Raw genomic sequence first — 20683 nt, forward strand, 5'->3', positions numbered from 1 at the left:
GACCAAGGCGTGTTGGCTTAAAATATGTTATAGATTAAGTAGACTCTCATTGAGTCAGGGTGCATATGGTATTACTCAACTATGGCCAAGTAACCATGGAGCAAAATAGATCAGTAAATATGGGAAAACAATAAAAAGGTAAAGTAATTCAAAAAAATGTCTTAAATGTTGATGGTTTTATCTAATACCATCATTTTACAAAGCAGTGGAAATATTGAAAATTCAGATATTTCTAGGTTTATGGCTTTATGGCCTAATAAAAAGAAATGGCTAAGGGCAGCAACATTATTTGCAAGAATTTCTGCTATTAGATCTCTGAAAATATAACTTATTTTTATTAAGTAAAGAATAAATATCTTCCTAGACATTTTCGAAACAATTTCTCTGCTCTCAGCTTCTTTGTTGTCCTGTACTTTGACATCAGTCATGTTCATCTCCGAGGCTCTTCGGCTAGAGACGTAGGCAGTGTGATGATCTCGGTGAATATCACTTTATAGACACACATAGAAAACAAAGTGGCATAGGTAATTAATGTCAGATATCAGGCTGCAGACTGCTGATTTGTGGGAAAGTCAGGCCTACATTTGAAGGCTGAGCCAATATTGGTGGCCATATTCTTGGCTTACTCACGTGTCTTATTAAACCCCGGTTCCTTGACTTGTTTTATTTCCACCGGTTTCTGGTTTGGATGCCACATTTAAGAACACCAGTGTTCACACTCTCTACTCCACCTTTGCTTCCTGGCCTTGAGGTTTTCTAGCTACTTCTCAGTCATTGGCCCCAAGAACTCATCAGATGATTCTCTTATTTATCATTCCACAAGTAGCAAAACCAGGAACTGAACCCTGTAATTTTTCCGACTTACTACATCCCATGTAAGTTCAGCCTAGTTCAAGCATGTACATAAGTGTTCTGGGAATTAAGCCTGTACCTGACTGACTGCCCAAAGACAGGGTCCAGTCCAGTAGGAAACAAATGTGTAGGAGGACACTGTGGCAGCCTACTTCTGAGCATCTACACTTCTTCCTATAAACACTCTTTTATCTGTTGAAAGGGAATATATTCCTAGATACTAATATTAAAATGTGAGTGGATATTTGCTACATCACCCACAAAGAAGTATTAGCAGCTGAAACATTAGGAAAAAACTTCAAGAGAACAGCACAAAATCCTGATGGGCAGATGCTCTCTCAAGGACTGTTGTTAATAGATATTTGAATGCATATTTTTGTGACTACTGACAGTTCTCAAAGTCATGTTCATTATTCCAGAATTAGATTAACATCTAGGAAGTTGTTCTTGCTTTATATAAACAAAAGGAAATTATCTGCACCCAAACACATTTTACTGATCTGGAACCTTTCTTTTCCACTCTGTTTCTTACACCATGAAAATATCATAGTCAAGAAATATTTAAAACATTAAAATAATAAAATATTTTCCCTTTATACATTTTTAGAAGGAGATGATATGTGAAAAGCATCTTAAGTCAGAAAGGACTCAGATATCTGGAGTTTAATTCAAGGTCAATCATTGATTTATTCCACAATCTTGAGCAATGTATTAAGATTGTCTGGGCTTAAGATCTTCATCTACTAAATAAAAGACTGACCGATTATTTCAAATGCTTCCTGAAGTTCTCATATAACTTCATTTAAAACTTTTGCTGTGAGGTATGAGTCTGAAAGATTTCAATTATTTTAATTTATTGTAGAAGAAAGAAGCAGGGATGTATCCATTTATGTCTATAAAACGTGTCCTACCTATCCTTATTGGCAGTAAAAAAGTCATGAAACCAGAAACACAACAGAAGAGCCCTGTATCAACTCTTCTGAACAGGCACATCTGTCTTAAGGTACAGAGCAAGAAAGACTGAATCTCTTAATCCCCACGCACCATTCAGTCCAAAAGACATTCATTGTCTTTTTCCTACACAACATGCCTTCCCTCCTGTGTGTTTTTTCCTATCAGTGAAAAATACTGCCCTACCTAGACATCCTTCTGAGTCACAGGGAACCCTCCTGTCAACTCTCCATTCGCACCAATCAATCTTGCGAAGGTAGCCTCCATCCGTGCTCCCATTTGCTCACTATTGACATTATCCCGTTATCCTCCCAGCCTCCAGCTAGGGTCAGACTCATCAATTTTCTTCTGGATCTGCTAACGACTACATAACTGGTCTCTTGACTCCAGCTTTGCTGTTCCCAATCCATCATCTGCTGTACAACCAGAGGGGTCTATCTCAGTACGAATGTGTCCTTTCTTCCCATGTTTAAGCTCTTTCGGTGGTGTCCACTATCTGCCAATCAAATTACAAGCCTTTCTCTGTATAGAAATTACTGATTTAGTTTTTTATGTAATTAAATTTCTGTATATGTAGTATAAGTATGTGGTATATATACATAGACCTGTCTGAGCTTGTGCAGAGGCCAACCAGGGATGTTGGGAGTGCTTCCTACCTTGCTCCCAGGAGGACTTAAATTACTCGTCAGCCGTATTCTCTGTTCTCTTAGGCTAGAACCTATATTTTCAAACTCAAATCAACCTTTCTACCCTAAGACGTCTTTTGGGCATACCAGAGATACAGGCAAAAGACCAGCAAATTATAAAAAATAACAAAGCAATATGAGAAAATAATTCCACAAAAAATACCATTCAATTCATTTTGTTGTCAGCCATCTACTTCTGGATGTGGGGCCTTCTCTTAAATGTGGTTTTGTATACCCAGTAAGATCCTATTGAAGAAAACTGACTTTTTCTTTGCAAAATGTTATTGGAGACAGCATCTTGGTTAGGGGTGGAGAGAATGTTGGCTTCCTCCTCTCAGCAATAGACCATGTCTGCTGGCTTGGACATGCTGTCATAGTCTTTGTGAGTTCATGTATGCATTAGTCCCGTTGTGTCTGGAAGACACTGTTTCATTGGTGTCTTCCATCCCATTTGTTCTTATGACATTTTCACCTCCTCTTCCACATACCTTTCTGAGACCTGAGTGGAGGGGTTTGATGAAAATGTCCCATTAGGACTGAGTGTTCCGAAAGTATCTCACTCTCTGGCAAACATTTAAGTATCCCTTAATACTGATTTTTTTTTTGAAATGAGTCTGGAAAACTAAATGGTAGGAAATGAGAGAGGTCACCAAGAGACTCTGACCACACATAGAGAACTGTGCTTGCTAAACCAACCTCTCTTTCCTAACCATCTCCTGCAATCTGCTTCTCTGGAAATCAAGTGGTAAATCAGTAATAAACCAGGGCATGCCACTGAGGCCACATAGAGATGACAAGAACTTGACATTGAATTTTCAATATGATTCATGTACAAGGTTTAAAAAGTTATTTTCCATACTTCCAAATTGTTATGTTCATTTCTATGTAGTTTGTTGTTGCTGCTGTTGTTAAAGAAAATAATAAATGCACCACTTTTCTTTGAAATATTTTATATAAAATTACACAAATTTGACTTCATGTTCAGCATCGTATGTGTTTCCTTTTTTGTCTTGCTTTGGTTCTGTTTTTAAGAGCGAGAAAGAGCATGAAATAGGAGATGGAGAATATGGGAGGAGCTGGGGAAGAGGAATGAACAGGATAAACTCTATGAAATTCTCAAAAATAAAACCTTAAAAAACACACATGTGAATTACTGAAACTACATAGTCACTCAAAAGTAAGTACAATTTTTATATAACCATTAAAATTTTAAATGTTAAAACTTCTAAAAAGGTTTCAATTACTAGGATGATGTTTGTTAATCTTCAGAAGCAAGCCCAGTATGCTACCTAATGACCTAGAAATCTTATTCTTAATATGAGTTTATATTTAGATGAAGAGAAAGTAGAAGAGCTACAAAATAACTTAGTGTGTGTTGTTTTCCTAAAAAGTATACAAAATCTGTTCTGGTTTACTTAAAAGAAGGAAACTTGTACCTTGAGTAGCCGATCACCCACACAGGCAATAGGTTAGAGAGGATAGATAGGGGGCAAAAGACCCCATATTGGGGGATTTCTACTTATAAGAATTATCTTCTATCAACAGCATTTTTTTCTTAACACAAGCAACAGAAATGAAAATAATAACTTAAAGTAGCAATTTATAAAGGAAACAGCATTAAAAGAAATATTCCAGGATATACTATGAAATTTAACACTCCAGTAGATGATAACATAATTAACATCAGGATTGCATAAGCCTTCATGGGGGGATTTGTAGATTTTTTTTTTTCAGAAATATCCCTGGCAAGGAGAACGCTGCTATCTCTTCACTCTGGTATTTCATATGAAACTTCAACAGTATTAGCTTTTAAAGTCAAACTTCACTCCAGTGCGGTCTCTGCACTCAACCTTCTGACTTAGAAGTTATTTTTCTCATGCTATTTCATTTCTTAAAATAAAAATTCTCCATCCGTTGTCTGTATCATCCAAAATACATCTTAAGTTTATGAGGCTTCAAAATGTTCTTTCTTAAGCTAACACAGGCAAAAAAAAAAAAATGGTACAAATGTGTGGGTGTGCCTATGTATGCATGTGTTTCCTCCTAAAATATGGGATTACTTAAATGGACTTGCAATAAGCCTGCCCAGGCCTAGAACTATCAATGACATTATATAAGAAACATTCCAAAGCATAATGTGTGAGGTCCAACTATTTCTTCTTTAATCATAACTTTGGGTAGTGCTTATTTAAATTACCCTTAGGAGAATGGGATGAAAATGGTCACTTAAAGAATAAAACCAGGATAATAATTGCTGACATCTTATAAATAATATAAAAATCTCCATTTTTCCTTACTTTGATCAAGGGGCTCCATACCCCAGGCATGATTTATTCATTCACACAGACAGTTTGCTGCTCTGGTGTTGTTTGTTTTCTAGTGTGCTATTGGATAGCGCATGTTGACATTTTGATGAAGGGTGTGTGTGTGTCTGTGCATGTGTGTGCACGCGCACAGGCATGTGTGCTTGTGTTCATGTATACAAATACATCCATATGAACACCTTTAATGTTGCTTATATATGAACCTATATAGGGCTGACGACCTTGCATTAGATAAGAGCACTTGATAAGTACTCTTACTTAAAGAAGCTTGGTTATCCTTCTCTTTGTAGCCATTCATTGTCTGTAGCCTTTCCTCTAGAGGAAGGGCCTTGTAAGATTCCACCACCCGTGTCACCATGGTCAGCAGATCTTGCTGGTCTAGTGTGGGCATCCTCATTGTTGAGATTTCATAGGTGGACATATCTGACAGATTTCTTGCCACATAGAGAAGACACTGTCTCCCAGCAGATGTCCTGACCCTCTGGCTCTTACATTCTTTATAACTCCTCCTTCTGTGATGTTCTCTGAGCCTTAGGTGTAGGGATTGTGCTATAGATGCACAACTTTGGACTTGGCAACCCATGGTCATTTGTGGTCTGTATTTTGACCAGTTGTGGAATTCTGTAGTGGTCGCCCTCTGCTTAAAAAGAGGCTTCATGAATGAGGAGTGAGAACATCTTCCTGTGGGCATAAGGATAAGCATTTAGAAAATATTTAGAAATTATATTCAGGAAAGTGGAAGCGGTAGGCTCTCCTCTAGGGGTATGACCTAATGTAGTAGGTCACGGTTGTTGGCTAGGTTTACAATATCAGGCATGAGTTCCTTTCTATCGAGTGGGCCTTAACTCTAATGAGCAAGCTGTTGGTTGCCCCAAAATATAAATGCCACTATTGTGACCTTGGGGATATCGTTCAAACTGGTTTGCAGCCATTATAGTTGAGTAGACTATTAATTGCCTTTATCCCTTAGCAATTTGCATAGGTCCCTCCAGTACTATGTGTTTGTCCTGAGAAAGAAGTCTTCCATATCAGATCTAGCTTTATTCCTTTGAATTCGATGTCTGAAGTATGTGGTGACTTCAGAAATAGGGTCTTACCTTCAACTTCTAGGAAGCAGTAAAGAGAAATGGCAATAGATTGTATGTTGGGAGACTCCTTGAGTCCTCTAATCGACAACTCAGAAGGAGGTTCCCATATCTGGTACTGAAGTGCTTGTTAGATAGTCTACAGCTCTTAGAAAGAATGTTTTCACCCCATGGAGCTTAACTTCACTCAACATATATGAATATGCTTTTAAATGAGCAAAAAATTATATGTTTCCTGATGAGCTTTTGAAAAAACTTAATGTTATCTATTCCCCCTCCTTTTTTCATCTTCTGTATTGGCTTCCATCCACAGACATATTTTTAAGCCATATAATGCCCATTATACATTATGTAGAGCTACAACACGGTTAGCAAATGTTTCATTTTGACATGTCTGCCTTGCATTTTTATCTCCTAATCGGAAATAAAGCATTGCATGGATGGCCCAGAATGTCTGTTCCTCAACCAGAAATAATCTTTATTTTAAAGTTCAAGTTGGCCTTTTGCTAACACGTACATATCCCAAATAATACACCATAGTATCTAATATATTTTGAAAATTGACAAAAGCTTTATTATTTGCTCGAGATTGCAAGACTTCTTCAAATGCTTTGTTTTTAATCAATACTATGAATTGAATTAAATGACTAAGTTAGGTTAAAAGGATTCTGACTATTAATAAAATATAGTTGTATTCTGACCCGTCTGGAGAGAATCACAAAGCCCTTGGGGTTCATGGTATCCTGAGTTCTATCTCAGATGCAAGAAGGAACAAATTATTTCTCAGACTCTCACAAAGCCCCCAGGATTTCTTCTCTTAGGAGCTGAAAGAAAGTTGTGTGGTGAATCTTCCCCCATTTAAAAACTAAATCTCAAGAATCTGAATGAATATTTTTATTTTTGGCAAATAGCTATTTCCCAGAGAGAGCAATTAAGGGTTGAGAAGGAAAAAAGAAACAAGTTACCAGAACTAAAAATTGATTCTATAGTCCTTCTCAAACATAAATTACTACATTAAGGGTTTAAAATAACCACAACCACAATTATAAAGACAGCCTTCCCAACATCTCAGGCTTCTGTTGAGAATCAGCTTAGATTTTAAGGTACCCAGCGACTAAAAACTACTAGCTTTTCATGGCTCAAAGAAAAACCCATTTCTGCTCAACATAATGGGCGGTATACACGGTGATATATTTAGCATGTTCTCAATTACGGTAAGCATATTAAAGAGAGCATGTGTATGCATTGGAAAAGAAAAGTTGTGAATGACGCTTATTTCCTGCTAGTGTAGTTATAAGTGAATTTCATTTTCTTTTCCAATGGTTTTGGGTTTTCCACTTTCTTTATGAAAGCAAGAGTCTAATTTTATAGTCAAAGTAAAAAAAAATGAGAGAGTAAAATGTGCTCAGAGTGTACGCAGTGCTAGCAATGGCGATCACCTGTCAGCCTTGGATAATTCTTGGAGTAAGAAACCATGAATAGCACTGATGTCGTCCATGGAAAAATCCCATTGGCTCAGTGAGTTCTCTTTAGCATCACCTTCCAACTCCCAGCATTCTGATTCCCTGGCTTTATAGGTAAGAGAAAAATGGACAGCAGAAATCCAAAGAACAGAAACAATTAAGATCATCTTCAGTGAAAGTGATTTTCGTGGGTCAATCAATGGGCTAAGTCTTTAGATACTGCCTTTATTTTTATTTTATTTTATGTGTACTGATGTGTATAGGCATGTGTACCATGTGTGTATGTGGTGCATGTGGATGTCAAAAGAGAGTATCAGATACCCTGGATTATAGACAGTCATGAACTTCCAGGTGGGTGCTGGGAGTCTACCTTAGTCCTCTGGAAGACCGGCAGTGCTTAGAACTACTGAGCTTCCTCTTTAACCGTCAATATGTCCTTTCATTTTCCCTCACAGACACTGTGTGGGACATGTACGACTATTATCTCAGACTGACCAAATAGCAGAAGTTAAGTGTCATGACCAGTCAGAGAACTCAGGTTTGGTAATCAGGACCTCTTTAGAGTCTCAACTCAAGGCTCTCTAGAACACATACTGTTTGCACCCATCTTAACTCCCAGCTCCTTGGTTGATGAAGTATGATGTATGTATGTATGTATGTTTGTGTGTGTGTGTATGTATGTATGCATGTAATAGTCTTGCTATGTTGCAAGAATCCTAAAGGCAAGCAATAAAGAACCCCAATAGTTTGTAATCAGCTTCATACAGAAAAAAATTATACTTATTCCTTTTAACAATGATAATGAAAACTGTCCTTCACTATTCTCCTGCTGAAACAATAATTAGGCCAAGATATAGTGGAACATTTGGGGCCTTCAGGATTCAGCATATACATGTGATGTGACTGTCCTGTGCCGAGATGACTTTTTCTTTCCTCACTAGAGTAGCTGTGTGTTATTTTAGCTATGTTAATTATCCTTGCTGAAAAACACCAGTGTTTTCTCTCATCCCCTCATCCAGGGCGGAGATACCATCAGCAATATGCGTGTGGTATAATATTCTCCTTGTGTTCCTGTTCACTGTGCCATCACCCTTCAAATAAACACGAATGTCAAGCACACAGTTTTCTAACACTCATATAGGCACTTGCATGCTTGGAAAATTACTCTTAAAGAAAAGACTTTATTTGTGGGAGCCTGGTTTGTTTGGATGCTCACCTTCATAGACCTAGATGGAGGCGGGGAGGACGTTGGACTTCCCACGGGGCAGGGAACCCTGACTGCTCTTAGGACTAGAGAGGGAGGGGGAGGTGAGGAAGGGGAGGGAAAAGGGAGGTGGGGAGGAAGTGGAAATTTTTAATAAATAAATAAATTTAAAGAAAGAAAGAAAGCAAGCAAGAAAGAAAAGACTTTAGTCATTTGATTTTTAAAACTTTGACAACAATCAACAATCTTTAAAATGGTTCTGCTTTTAGGAAACTACTGTAAGACACCCTGAACTTCTTCTGAACTGAACTGAACTGCTGATATAAAGGAACTTTACTCAAAATCTTCTGGATTGTCAATGGATAAATTTTATTTAAAGCTAATTGCATATATTCATAAAATATTGAATTAATACATATGTATAATATCCACTATTCCCAGAAATAAAAGTTTCTCACATTTAAGGTGAGGGAGCTGGAGAGATGTCTCAGCACTGGCTTGTCTTACAGAGGACTTAGGTTCGATTCCCAGCACCCTTGTCGTAGTTCATAGCCATCTATAACTCCAGTACCAGAGATTCTGACATCGTCTTCTGGCCTATGCGGACAACAGGCACATGCATACTAATATGAAGGGAAATCCATAAACATAAGATAAAATAAAATTTGTTAAAAAAATTCTCACATTAAAGGTAAGAATGTTTAGTCTCCCTAGTCTCTTCCAAAATGGGGAACAGGTCTTACTGACGTCTCTCAACCAGGTGGAATCTTGCAGCAAACAGGGCTATCTTTAGCCTGGTGTTGTGGAGAGCTCCCAGAATGTGTCACTAGGGACCTGAGAAAAGTGTTTGCTATCACTTGTCTTCCACTTGAATGCTGCAGTCTTTTCCTTCTTTGAGGTAACTGCTCCCAATCGGAAGATCATCAAGCCGATCAGATGGGACCTCGGATTACACGTTCTGGGAGGCTTGCTGCCGTGATCAAAGAACGTCAGGTATGCCAAAATACCTGTCCTGGTGTGAAGCACTCAGAAATGTCAGGGGCTTCTACTGCCACCGGCATGTGATTAGCGAGTCGGGAGTGGTTTGAGAACCTAATGGAAGTGTGAACTCTCGTAAGTGTAGGAGTGGGGAGAAACTAAGTGTAACTATGAGATTTGTCAAGAGAAGGCAAGGACAGCTAAGGCTAACCCTTGTTTGAGTTCTCATCAAGGCCACATCTACCTGTGAGAAGCATCTATGACAGGCGGTGTGTGACGAAGAGAAGGTTTAAACTCTGGACAGTCTGGGTAGGAGTGTTTTTGTCACCTTATTTTTATTTTACTTTATCTATCTATCTATCTATCTATCTATCTATCTATCTATCTATCTATCTGTCTGTCTATGTAGTATGTATGTATCTATCTATCATCTATCTATCTATGTACGTATGTATGTATCTATCTATCATCTATCTATCTATCTATGTATATATGTATCTATCTATCTATCATCTATCTATCTACGTACATAGCTATCTATTACCTATCTATTATTTAAGTTTTCTGATAAATTCTTAGGCTGACAAGTGAATAAATTTACATCATCTCAGGTCATTGATGGTAACTTTCAACAGGAAGTTATGACCCTCCAAATGTGACATTAAAATTACAAAAAGGACATTGGCCTTTATGGCTTCCTACTAGAAATGTGGATAACACTGAAAGTACCAAATCGGTCCTGTCCTCTGAGATAAGCAAGGCCTTTAGTTAGACAGGTTGATGTCTACGATTTCCTAAACCTCGGGGGCATCCTTGTGGATGCTTGCTTGATATGTGAAACATTCCACATAAGGATGCACATGGAGATGCCACAATTGTGACTCTCTATGAAAGTATCTGCTGCCCCAAGGAAGTGAGGCAGGAAGGACCAAGCCCTGTCTGTTCGTCCATGGCTGCAGTTAGTGGTGTATGCACACTGAATGTCTTAATTCTGTGAACGTTTGTTTCATCTTAAAACCCAATTCTAAAGAGAAAACTAATTGTCAATAAAGAAACATTAAGGTACTCCAACATCTAAAACAACACAGTCACTGGAACGAAATGGACTGGTTCACCTCACGAGAAAGCACATATATGATGAAGGCTCAGATAGAGGACAGCTTCTCAAACAGTGGGGTGGTGACACTTACATTTATAGCTCTGGAATGTGGGGGTCTGGAAACATTTGCCAATAGTGAAAGGTTTGCAAGTATGCAATAATATCAAGAATTAATTTTAACTTGAATGCAGTGATTCAGGGGTGTTTTGGAAGTATTCTTCCGGGAAGGGTTGGGCTGTACCATAGCCTTCTTTCTAAACACACCACATGCACATTTTATATGACACCACACATGCTCTAACAATACCACAATGCCAAGAAAAGCTGCCTGAAACACGTCACCTGCTACACAATAAGAATTGAACTGCTTTACATGGTACACATAAAGTCAACACAAAATCACAGAAAACAGATTTCTGTTTCCCTACCTTCACAACCCAGCAATCTAATATACCTTTGAATTATATTATTTTTGAAGGTTTGATTTTTAAAATATATGTGTTTCTGACTTAAGTTTTAATTTTAAAAATGTTAAATGAATTCTTATGTGCAATTATGACAGAATTTTTAATGATTTCTAAAATAGCCTTGAATATACTTCTAACATTTCAATCTAAATATTTTTGAGGAACAGCATTCTCAGGATTGGTAATTACAAAATCAAAATATCAATCAATTCCAAAAATCATTGAAGATGTTTTGCATACTCCAGTATCAAATATTCAGCCACGGTTATTTGTTTGTATGTAAATAAACATGCAACACCCATCTCATATTATGAACATTGTTTTCAATCTTTAATAAATGGTAAAATTGTATATATATACCAAAGAAAATTTCTTTAAGGTTTACCAACAGTAAGCATTCTATTTACAAACTGATTTTATACTCTATATGTTAAGGATATCATAAAAATATCTCATATATAAAGAGAAAACAAGCAGAAAATGTCTAGGAAGTCATGGATCATGGTGACCTTCTCTCGTATTTTATTGTCAATCAAAATAAGGTACACAGTTTTAATGTAAGAAGGAATTAATGCATTACACACACACACACACACACACACACACACACTCAGAGGGGAGAGATGGGAAAGAGAGAGAGGAAGAAGGAGGAGGAGGAGGAAGAGGAGAAGGAGCAGCAGCAGCAGCAGCAAAGGTTTCATGAAAAGATACTGTCCTACAGGAAAGTCTAAAGTTCCTGTCTTTTCCTGCTATCTTCTACAGTGTTGGGCTTTATTTCATTTATACTAGAAAGTTAATACCAATGCATTTTAAATGTTTACTAACTTGCTAAATTAGTTCAGATCAAAAACACTGGACTGGAAGCCAGCATTCTGTTTACTATCTATTATGTTCTCACTATGTGTTCAGCAATGTGCTAAATACTTTGCTCACTATGTCACTGAGTCCACAGGCAGCGAGCACAGACCATTGCTAATAAAGCTGTTTTATAAAAGAGGCATTTGAGATGAACGTGATCTCTGGTTACAGAGCCAGGAATCAGAAGATTATAGACTATAAGTCAATCCTTTCTCGTTTTAATTCAGAATTGCATTTGCAGAACCAAAAAGTAAAAGCTAGTAAGTCAGGGAATGTGAGACAGAATCCTCACTGGAGCAGCACAGAGCTATCCCTGTAAAATAAATAAATAAATGCATGCACATATACATACATATATACAAAACTGGAAAAATGTAAGCTATTCTTAACTGTTGCTTTAAAAAATATTTTGTTATTTTTAATTCTTTAATATGAGTGTTTGTTGTCTGCATGTATGCTAGAGTACCATGTGCAACACTGGCTCCCCTGGAATTAGAGTAGCAGATAGTTGTGAACTGCCATTTGAGTGCTAGGAACTAAACATGTGTCCTCTACAAGAGCAGTAAATGCTCTTAACTACTAAACAAGTTCTTCAGTCCTCACTTTTAGTGGTGTGTGTGTGTGTGTGTTTCTGTGTTCCCATATGTTAAAGAGCATATATACACACATGCGCATGCAAAGGCCAGAATTCCACCACACTTGTCATTCCTCAGATGCTGTCTGCCATTTTATATGGATACCGGCTCTCTCACTGGCAAGGAGTTTACTCAGGCTCCCTGGCCAGCTAACTAATCACTGGGATTCCTTTGCCTCTGTCCTACAGCTGTGGAATTACAAGCTTGAGTCTCTCTATCTTGCTTTTTTATATAGGTCTATGACTCAAACCAGGGTCATCATGCTTGTAGGATGAGAACATTTAATTGCCTCAGCTAACTTTGCAGTCTTCTTTTCATGCTGATAGTTTGTTGAAGATCATTGTGCATGAGAACAATAAATGCGACATAGTTCAGTAAATGGGCACAGATGTCACCAACAAAGTTGGTCAACATTACTTTTATTTTTCCAATTTTCCAAAATTTATTTTGTATTGATATATGCAAACAATTAATTTGGATAGTCAAGTTTTTATTTGATACAATATAATGAGTTTATAAATTAGCAATTTGGAAATGCTAATTTCCAAATTAGCATTGGAAGTCATTCATGCTCGTGTATGAATCAATGTAGTGAATGTCTTTGTGGTAATGGTGCTCACGTTGGATGATGAAGGTGGCACATTTGTAGTACATGTTTTCTGTTTTGAATTCACCCACCTCTCTCCTGCTCGTGTGTGTGTGTGTGTGTGTGTGTGTCTGTGTGTCTGTGTGTCTGTATGTGTATGTGTGTGCTTCTTTCTCTGTGCTCCAACCATCAATTATCTGGGGAGAGAAAATTGTATAAGGTCCTATGATAAAAAAAAAAACCTTAAGATTTAGGCTCACCCTGGGCGAATGAGTTTGGAATGAATCCACCAAAACTGGTAAAGTCTTAAAAACTGCAGCCCCTGTTATTGACCAGGTAGTTAAGACATCTCTGAATCCTGACACGGACAAACTGTATGAGACAATGAGAATTGTTATTTCAAGCCAATGGATTTTGGCCTGATTTCATTCTCTAGAAAACTGTAGATCATAAGTTCAAACAGTTACAGATCAAACCTTGAAGGATGCCACCCCAACAAGGTTTTGTTTCAGTGTGTTACATGAAGCAATTAAAAATAAAATCAGAGTACAAAGTGACAGGTTATATAGGTTATAAAAAAACAGAAAATTAGATTATAAATTATGGAGACAATCTGACAGTTTATTTCTGACTTTGAGTGAACTACACAATGATGCAGTTTATGAATTATTGAGTTCTTAAACCCAAGTGGCCACTAAAAGTATCTCTCAGTGAATCTATAATCCTTCACTGTATCTTTCCTCTCATTCACCCTTGAGTATTTAAAAAATGACATCTCACTTGAAGGTGGACAAGAGAAAGGGAGTGGTCATTCACCTATGACCTAGGTAAGTTTTGTTGCCCTAGGCAGAAACGGATGCAGGATAGTTGGAGTAAAGTTGAATCTAGGCAATGGTAAGTAGCATTGTTCTTCCCTGTTTCTCCAGACCCACTCTTTAGCTCAGTGGCTCTCCCTGTATTGATTCAGACAAGAGCATGAACTGATCATTTCCTAACTGTTGGTTCTTTTGGCTATTTCAGTGCTCTATAGTGTTCTGTGTATTTAATTAAGATGTGTTATTTTGTCTCTCAAGCATCACCACAATGTGATGGTTTCTATGTTAAAAATGCATGTACTTTACTTGTTGTATAAAACAAAACTGAATCTTTATCAAAAGTATAACACTAACATTTTATTATGAAATGTTCTGTAAACCCTCAAGTGCAATGACAACATAGTTTAGTTTATTGTCATGCAGAACATTTGTGACGGAGGCACAAATGGGAAAGACATCCTCCAGTTATTTCAGAGAGGAAAAAGTGAGCATCTCGCTGTGGTGCAAACTACATTTACGAAGAGTTTACATTGTGACAGTGATAAGGGGCTAAAAATGTCCTCTGACAATGTGTAAATCCTTTTCCATTTCCGAACTGTTCTTTTCAGTATCTCAATTCCCCACTCTCTTAAGTGGGAATTAACTTAGAGGCTATTTTTAGTCAAGTTCAAAATAGATTTATCTTTGTGAATCAGGGAACGTATTGAGAGATATCTGAAGAAACTGGATGAGTTTGGAAGGAAAACTTGTTTTGCCAGTACAGCACATCTGCAAGGCACAGCTTCACATGCAAGATTCTAAAGCATGGCATTTTGCTGTATGCTGCAACATGAAACTCCGTAATGGACAACCCTGAGAAAGAAGCGCACAGCAAACACAATCACGGTGTGTCTGAGTAAGGTTATATCTGCCGGGTGGAGGGTGGAATGAGTGATGGAGATGGAAGCAGTGACATGACGGGACGCAGCAGGGATGACAGAAGCACTGGACTCCACAAACTTACTAGTTACCACCTGAGCACAGCCAACGAACCTGCTAAGTTTCAGATTGACAGAAGGTTTATGTTCTTGGTACTCAAGCATATTCCTCAGATCGTTAGCAGCTTCCGGTGAACCAAATACGTATGTGTTTTTAAACGCATAGCGTCTCCGATGGAAGAGCCTGGGCTTTTGTGGGACTCAGGCTGTCGCTTCATACAGTGACGTACAGGAGTAGGGAACACAAACAGGAACAAGGAATGAAGCTGATGGAACTGGTGTTGCCTTTGAAGAGTTCTCGTTATCCTCTTAAGCAAAGTGACCTGGTTAGAACGAAGTGGCTTGGGAAGACACCCCCAGTGCCTGCACCCAATGTTTAAATTGATTTTTTTTTCTCCAGTGAAAGCTGGCTGCTTGGTTTCTCTACCAAAGAATTTCTGAACTTAGCACCACTTCAGCTGGCTGCCTGAAGAATGTTGACCTTAATCCCCGTTTAAGAGAGTGAAGGGTTAGGATTAATGTTTCTGCTTTATGCATATTCCCTTTCAAAACCGTCTCCATTTATTTATAAAGGAGGCTTGCCAACATTTCCTTCCTTCTTTCTTTCTTTCTTTGCTTGTTTCTTTTTTCATTTCTGCCTATTGAATGGATTAAGACCAGGTTATTTCCATCCTAAAAGTGTGATTAAATATATTTGTGGTTACTAAATAAGAAGCCAAAAGAGTCAACTGCAATGGTCTGTAATATACTGCAGAAGACTCTTTATGGGGTATATTTATGGGGAAGTTATTATAAGATTAGAAAGTATAGTGTTTACATTTAATTGTACTTTCCACAATGCAAGTTTTCATGAAAAAAATCCCTCTAAAAATGGCAAATAAATTAAACCAGCATGCTTACATGTACTGTATATTCTTTCTAGAGGTTACTGTACACTCCTGCAGGATCCGTCCTGCCCAGCACCATCCAACCACATGAGTGAGAGTGGAAACCCAATCCACTGTTAGCTTCCTGGAGAGGCCTGGGGCTTGAGTGTTCTCAGAAGCAGTACATGGATTAACAAGAGACACTCTTGAAGTGTCTGTGGCCCCAAACTGTCTTTCATCAAACTGCCAAGAAGCACTTTCTTAAGAATACTCCCACAGACAGAAATGGCCACAGAGTTAGAGACCAGTGTACCAAAGAATCAGCTTGCACTCATTTCCTGGCTGAGCTCCTGAAGCAACAGTAGCAGGCTGTGTTGCACTGTTAGAAACTCCTGGAAGCTGGGGGGTCATATTTTGGTGCTCATCCAAAAATAAAAAATATATAAGAGTTTAATCCTTCCTTTGTACAGCTATTTTCTTTGGGGGTAACCAAATGAACTGTATAGCCAGTACCTCTTCTTCGTACAAAGGTATAAAGGAAACTAGGTTCTACATTGGCATTAGTTCTGTCCCACTTTGGAATTGTTTGGGATTTTGCTTGTTTGTTTGTTTGTTTGTTTTGTTTTGATAGCTTGAAACACTGTCTTACCATGTATCTATGACTGGTCAGGTTCTCACAGAGATCCACCTGCCTCTGCCTCTGGGGCTGGGATTAAAGGCATGCACACCATTGCTAGCTCTATTTGTTAATTTTTTTTCTATGTGGAATTTCAATTGGATTGAATTGGAGCTTTTGAATAAAATGAGCTCTGAAGTGCCTTCTTCAGAATAAATCAGCATAGTTAGTGTTCTACCAACATCCTGTCGATCACAGATCAAGGTACTGATCACACACTTGTGAGGGTAGGGAGAGGACCATGAGCTCCAGCCGTGCTCTCCACTGGAACACAGAAACGGGATAGTGTTGATCGTCTGGAATGCATGATGGGAAGGATGAATGGTAACATAGAGGAAGGCAGGAACAACAACACATACATGTCCCTGCTTTAATCACAATGAAAAGGGAAACAAGAAAAGTGGAGAACAGGTATGACAAGAGAAAATAAAAGGTCTGGTTGGTTTTTTTTTTTTTTTTTGATGCAGAATCTCACTAGGAAAACTAGGTAAGCCTCTTCCACTGGAGAGCTGCCTTCCTCTGCATACCAAATTCTAGGACACCACTCCCTGCTGTCAGTGCATGAAGTTTTAAGGCCGTCTGTCTCTGATTTCTGTAATATATTATATTACAGATGTTGTCCCAGACTGTAGCCTAAGTGTAATATCATATCTTCTTGTTTTGGAAACAGAGCCAGGAGAGGCAGAAGAATATAGAAAAACTTTATTCATCTAATATTTCTACACGATCAGATTTTTAAACCTGCTGTACAAATAGACCATTTTACCCGTTATAGGCAAATACTTCATAAGCAAATCATTCCTCCGACTGCCGTGTCTTTGCATTTTAAGATATAGAACATGTATCTAAAGGTGACAAACTGTTAGCCTTACATGTACAACACTCTGGATTTGATTCCCAGGACCATAACAAAAAAGGGGAGGGAGAAGAGTGGTATAATTGAGGAGGCTTGTAATTTTCTTCTCTTTCTATCCCTGACATTCCATGCCTAAGTGTCTGCATCTAACTCACATTGAACACATTGGGGAAAAGGTCTAAATCCACACTCACACTGCCGTCTGCACGCCAAGTGGAATAGAAAAAGATTGAAGTCTGAAAAGTCTAAAGATTTTTTTTCAAGAAAAAGTTACAATATGAAAATATGTAAGTCCACGAAGTTCTCTTATAAGAGAAGAGGTAGAGGGCAAAGAGAGATTGTCTTGGGAAAGATAGAAGTGAAGCTCAAACCCGATGAATGTCTGGAGAGGAACAGAAGAGAAATGCTCATAGATGGACCACGTCTTAGACTCAGAAGCCAGAAAATACACCCCTTTGAACGCAAGATCTCGTCTTCTGTTCATTGCCTCCACAGTGTTTGGAAAGTAGTAAGAATTATGGTCGGACCTGGCCAAGCTGTGGCAGGTGTTTGGTGTTAGCTAAACAGAACTTGGATTATATTTAGTGGGAAAAAAAGAATGAAATCCAAGGATATAGGCCCTTGATTCTGAATCTGGATATCTACTAAATTCCCCAAATATTTAAAATTTTACAGCTCCCGGAAATATCACATCCAGGCTCTCAACATACTATTTGTAGTTCCTTATGTCTGGGAAACGGAGTCTTTCTAAAGTTTTTGAACTTGGAATCAAGGAAATTTCTAATTTTAAAGCCCGTATTCTCTCATTGTTTCAAAAGGTCAGTCACAATGTTCGTTTTTCTTCTACTACTGTCTCTTTGGCTCCACTCTATTTCAAAGCACAGTTCATCACTGATAGAACAAATACTTACCAGCAGAGTCCATTTTTAGGAGGTAATGAAGTGTAAGGATGAAGCTTAAATGATGCAATATGCCCCGTGTCCACTCTTACATAAATAAATAAGGACCATTTGTTTCATTTCATTTCAATACACACTTATGCAAGAGAATGTTCTATTTCTTTTGGCAGCCCTAAAAAAATTCTAAGTATATATCAACATCTTTTTAAATGTTGAAATATAGCCTTCATTTGTCCTTTATTCCAAAATAACTATACATGAGAAATACTGGGTTTTTTTTTTTTTGGAGTGCTTATTGAAGATGAACAGGCTGAAATTTCCCTGAAATGCTTTGACATTGATAGAAGTAAAGCAGGAAGCCAAGAAACTTCCAGTCATGATCTTCCTTGGAGGAATCCCCTGTGTGAGGGAGGCAAAGCTTACTTATATTTAGGAAGAGATCACCCATCCCCACAGCTTCCCTGGGGACTTACTAAAGAAAGCATTGAAGGAGAAAATCATAGATAATATTCAGGGAAACATGTCAAAGTATTTTGACCTTCAGAGAAGAGAAAGAAAAGAAGAAGTGAGGGGAGAAACTAGCCAACTAAACTTGACTTCATATTTAATCCTTCGAATCCTCGGAGCATTCCTTCAGCTGTGTGTTCCTTCAACTGTATGAAACCAATGTTATGTTGCAAGTCAATGGTGGAATCATATTTAACCCTAAAAACCCTAAGAGTCCAAAGCACACCTATATAACCTTGGTAGGATAGTGTAAAAACATACTATGGACATGATAGAAGAAATGACAACCTAATTATTAACATTTGTAAATTTCAGTAATATTTTAGTTGGGTTCAATAAGCTTTAATGTTTTCTTTTGAGGAAATCACATCAGTTGCCAAAGTTGACGTCATTACATTCTTATGCAATGCTGCCTAAGATGTCCCATAAGAGCTGGCAGCCTGGCCAAGGGGAGAAATGAAAAATTATCCACTGAATTTCTTGCTTTAACAAGTCAGTCTTGATCATTTGTGCTATAATGTGAGGTTTTATTCCATATTAAGTTTAAATGTTTAATTCAGATTGAGTTAAAACTCAAAACAGGTTTTAGAAGGCTAAGATACAAGTTCTTTTGGTTAAAAATATGAAAAGTGTCTTTATTTCCGTCTGTTGCTATTGCTATTATGATTATTGATATCAAGGTTATTTTAGAAATATAAACTCCTTCTACTCATAATTTTTGAAAGACATGCTTACAAAGTCAGGAAAACACAAGTTCTAAATCCAGTGACCATCTTGTATCTTGTTTATGATATAAAGGTAAATCTCAAAAGTCACTATCTCAATTATTCTAAAGGGAAAAATTGTGCATACTTATATATCTACACATATATACATAATATTATATATAACATACAGGCATTCTATATGCCTATTTGTACAGTGCATATTGTACGTGTCAAATTCATTCAATAATCTCTCCAATCTTGAATATACTATAGTTACTACATTTTCAACAGTTAAAAAAAATCATCTGAATTTATTTGACATTTTATGACTAATGAAATGTTAAAAATACTGAGTGCAATGGGTATTTGGGGATGAGGGTTGTGAGATATATACCTTCACAGGAGGGATATATCATCATTATAATTCTTTAGAATTATTAATGGCTTATGAGAATAAAATGAAGACCAAGTTTTAGTTTGCTTTGGTATCATTTTTAAGTAATTACTTAAGAAGGCAGATGTGTGTAATGTGTATGACACACATGTGGAATGGAACACCCCATGGCAGACCAAAAAAAAAAAGACTATATGAAAATCACCAGGTTGACATGTCATGTTCTTATATCTTTAAAGTAAAACTATATACAATCATGTCACAGGATGTCTTGAAAATAAATAAACCACACTGATGACAAATATCTTGCATGTCACCATAGAACCTTCATCTGGCAATGGATGGAGATAGAGACAGAGACCCATATTGGAGCATTGGACTGAGCTCCCAAGGTCCAAATGAAGAGCAGAAGGAGAGAGAACATGAGCAAGGAAGTCAGGACCGCGAGGGGTGCGTCCACCCACGGAGATGGTGGGACTGATCTAATGAGAGCTCACCAAGGCCAGCTGGACTGGTACTGAACTAGCATGTGATCAAACTGGACTCTCTGAATGTGGCTGACAATAAGGGCTGACTGAGAAGCCAAGGATGATGGCACTGAGTTTTGATTCTACTGCATGAACTGGCTTTGTGGGATCCTAGTCTATTTGGACGCTCACATTCCTAGACCTGGACCGAGGGGGGAGGACCTTGGACTTCCCACGGGCAAGGCACCCTGACTGCTCTTAGGACTGGAGAGGGAAGGGGAGGGGGAGAGTGGGAGGGAAATGGGAGGAGGGGAGGAGGTGGAAATTTTTA

At 37.9% G+C, this 20683-nt stretch overlaps 1 protein-coding gene across 3 annotated transcripts in view; it reads right to left on the minus strand.

The window, feature by feature from the left end:
* The window catches only part of Angpt1 (angiopoietin 1), a 229401-nt gene that overhangs the window by 101289 nt on the left and 107429 nt on the right, over window positions 1-20683 (minus strand). The window lies entirely within an intron of this gene.

Source organism: Myodes glareolus, chromosome 19, assembly GCF_982192425.1.
Source record: "Myodes glareolus chromosome 19, mMyoGla1.1, whole genome shotgun sequence".
NCBI lineage: Eukaryota > Metazoa > Chordata > Mammalia > Rodentia > Cricetidae > Myodes > Myodes glareolus.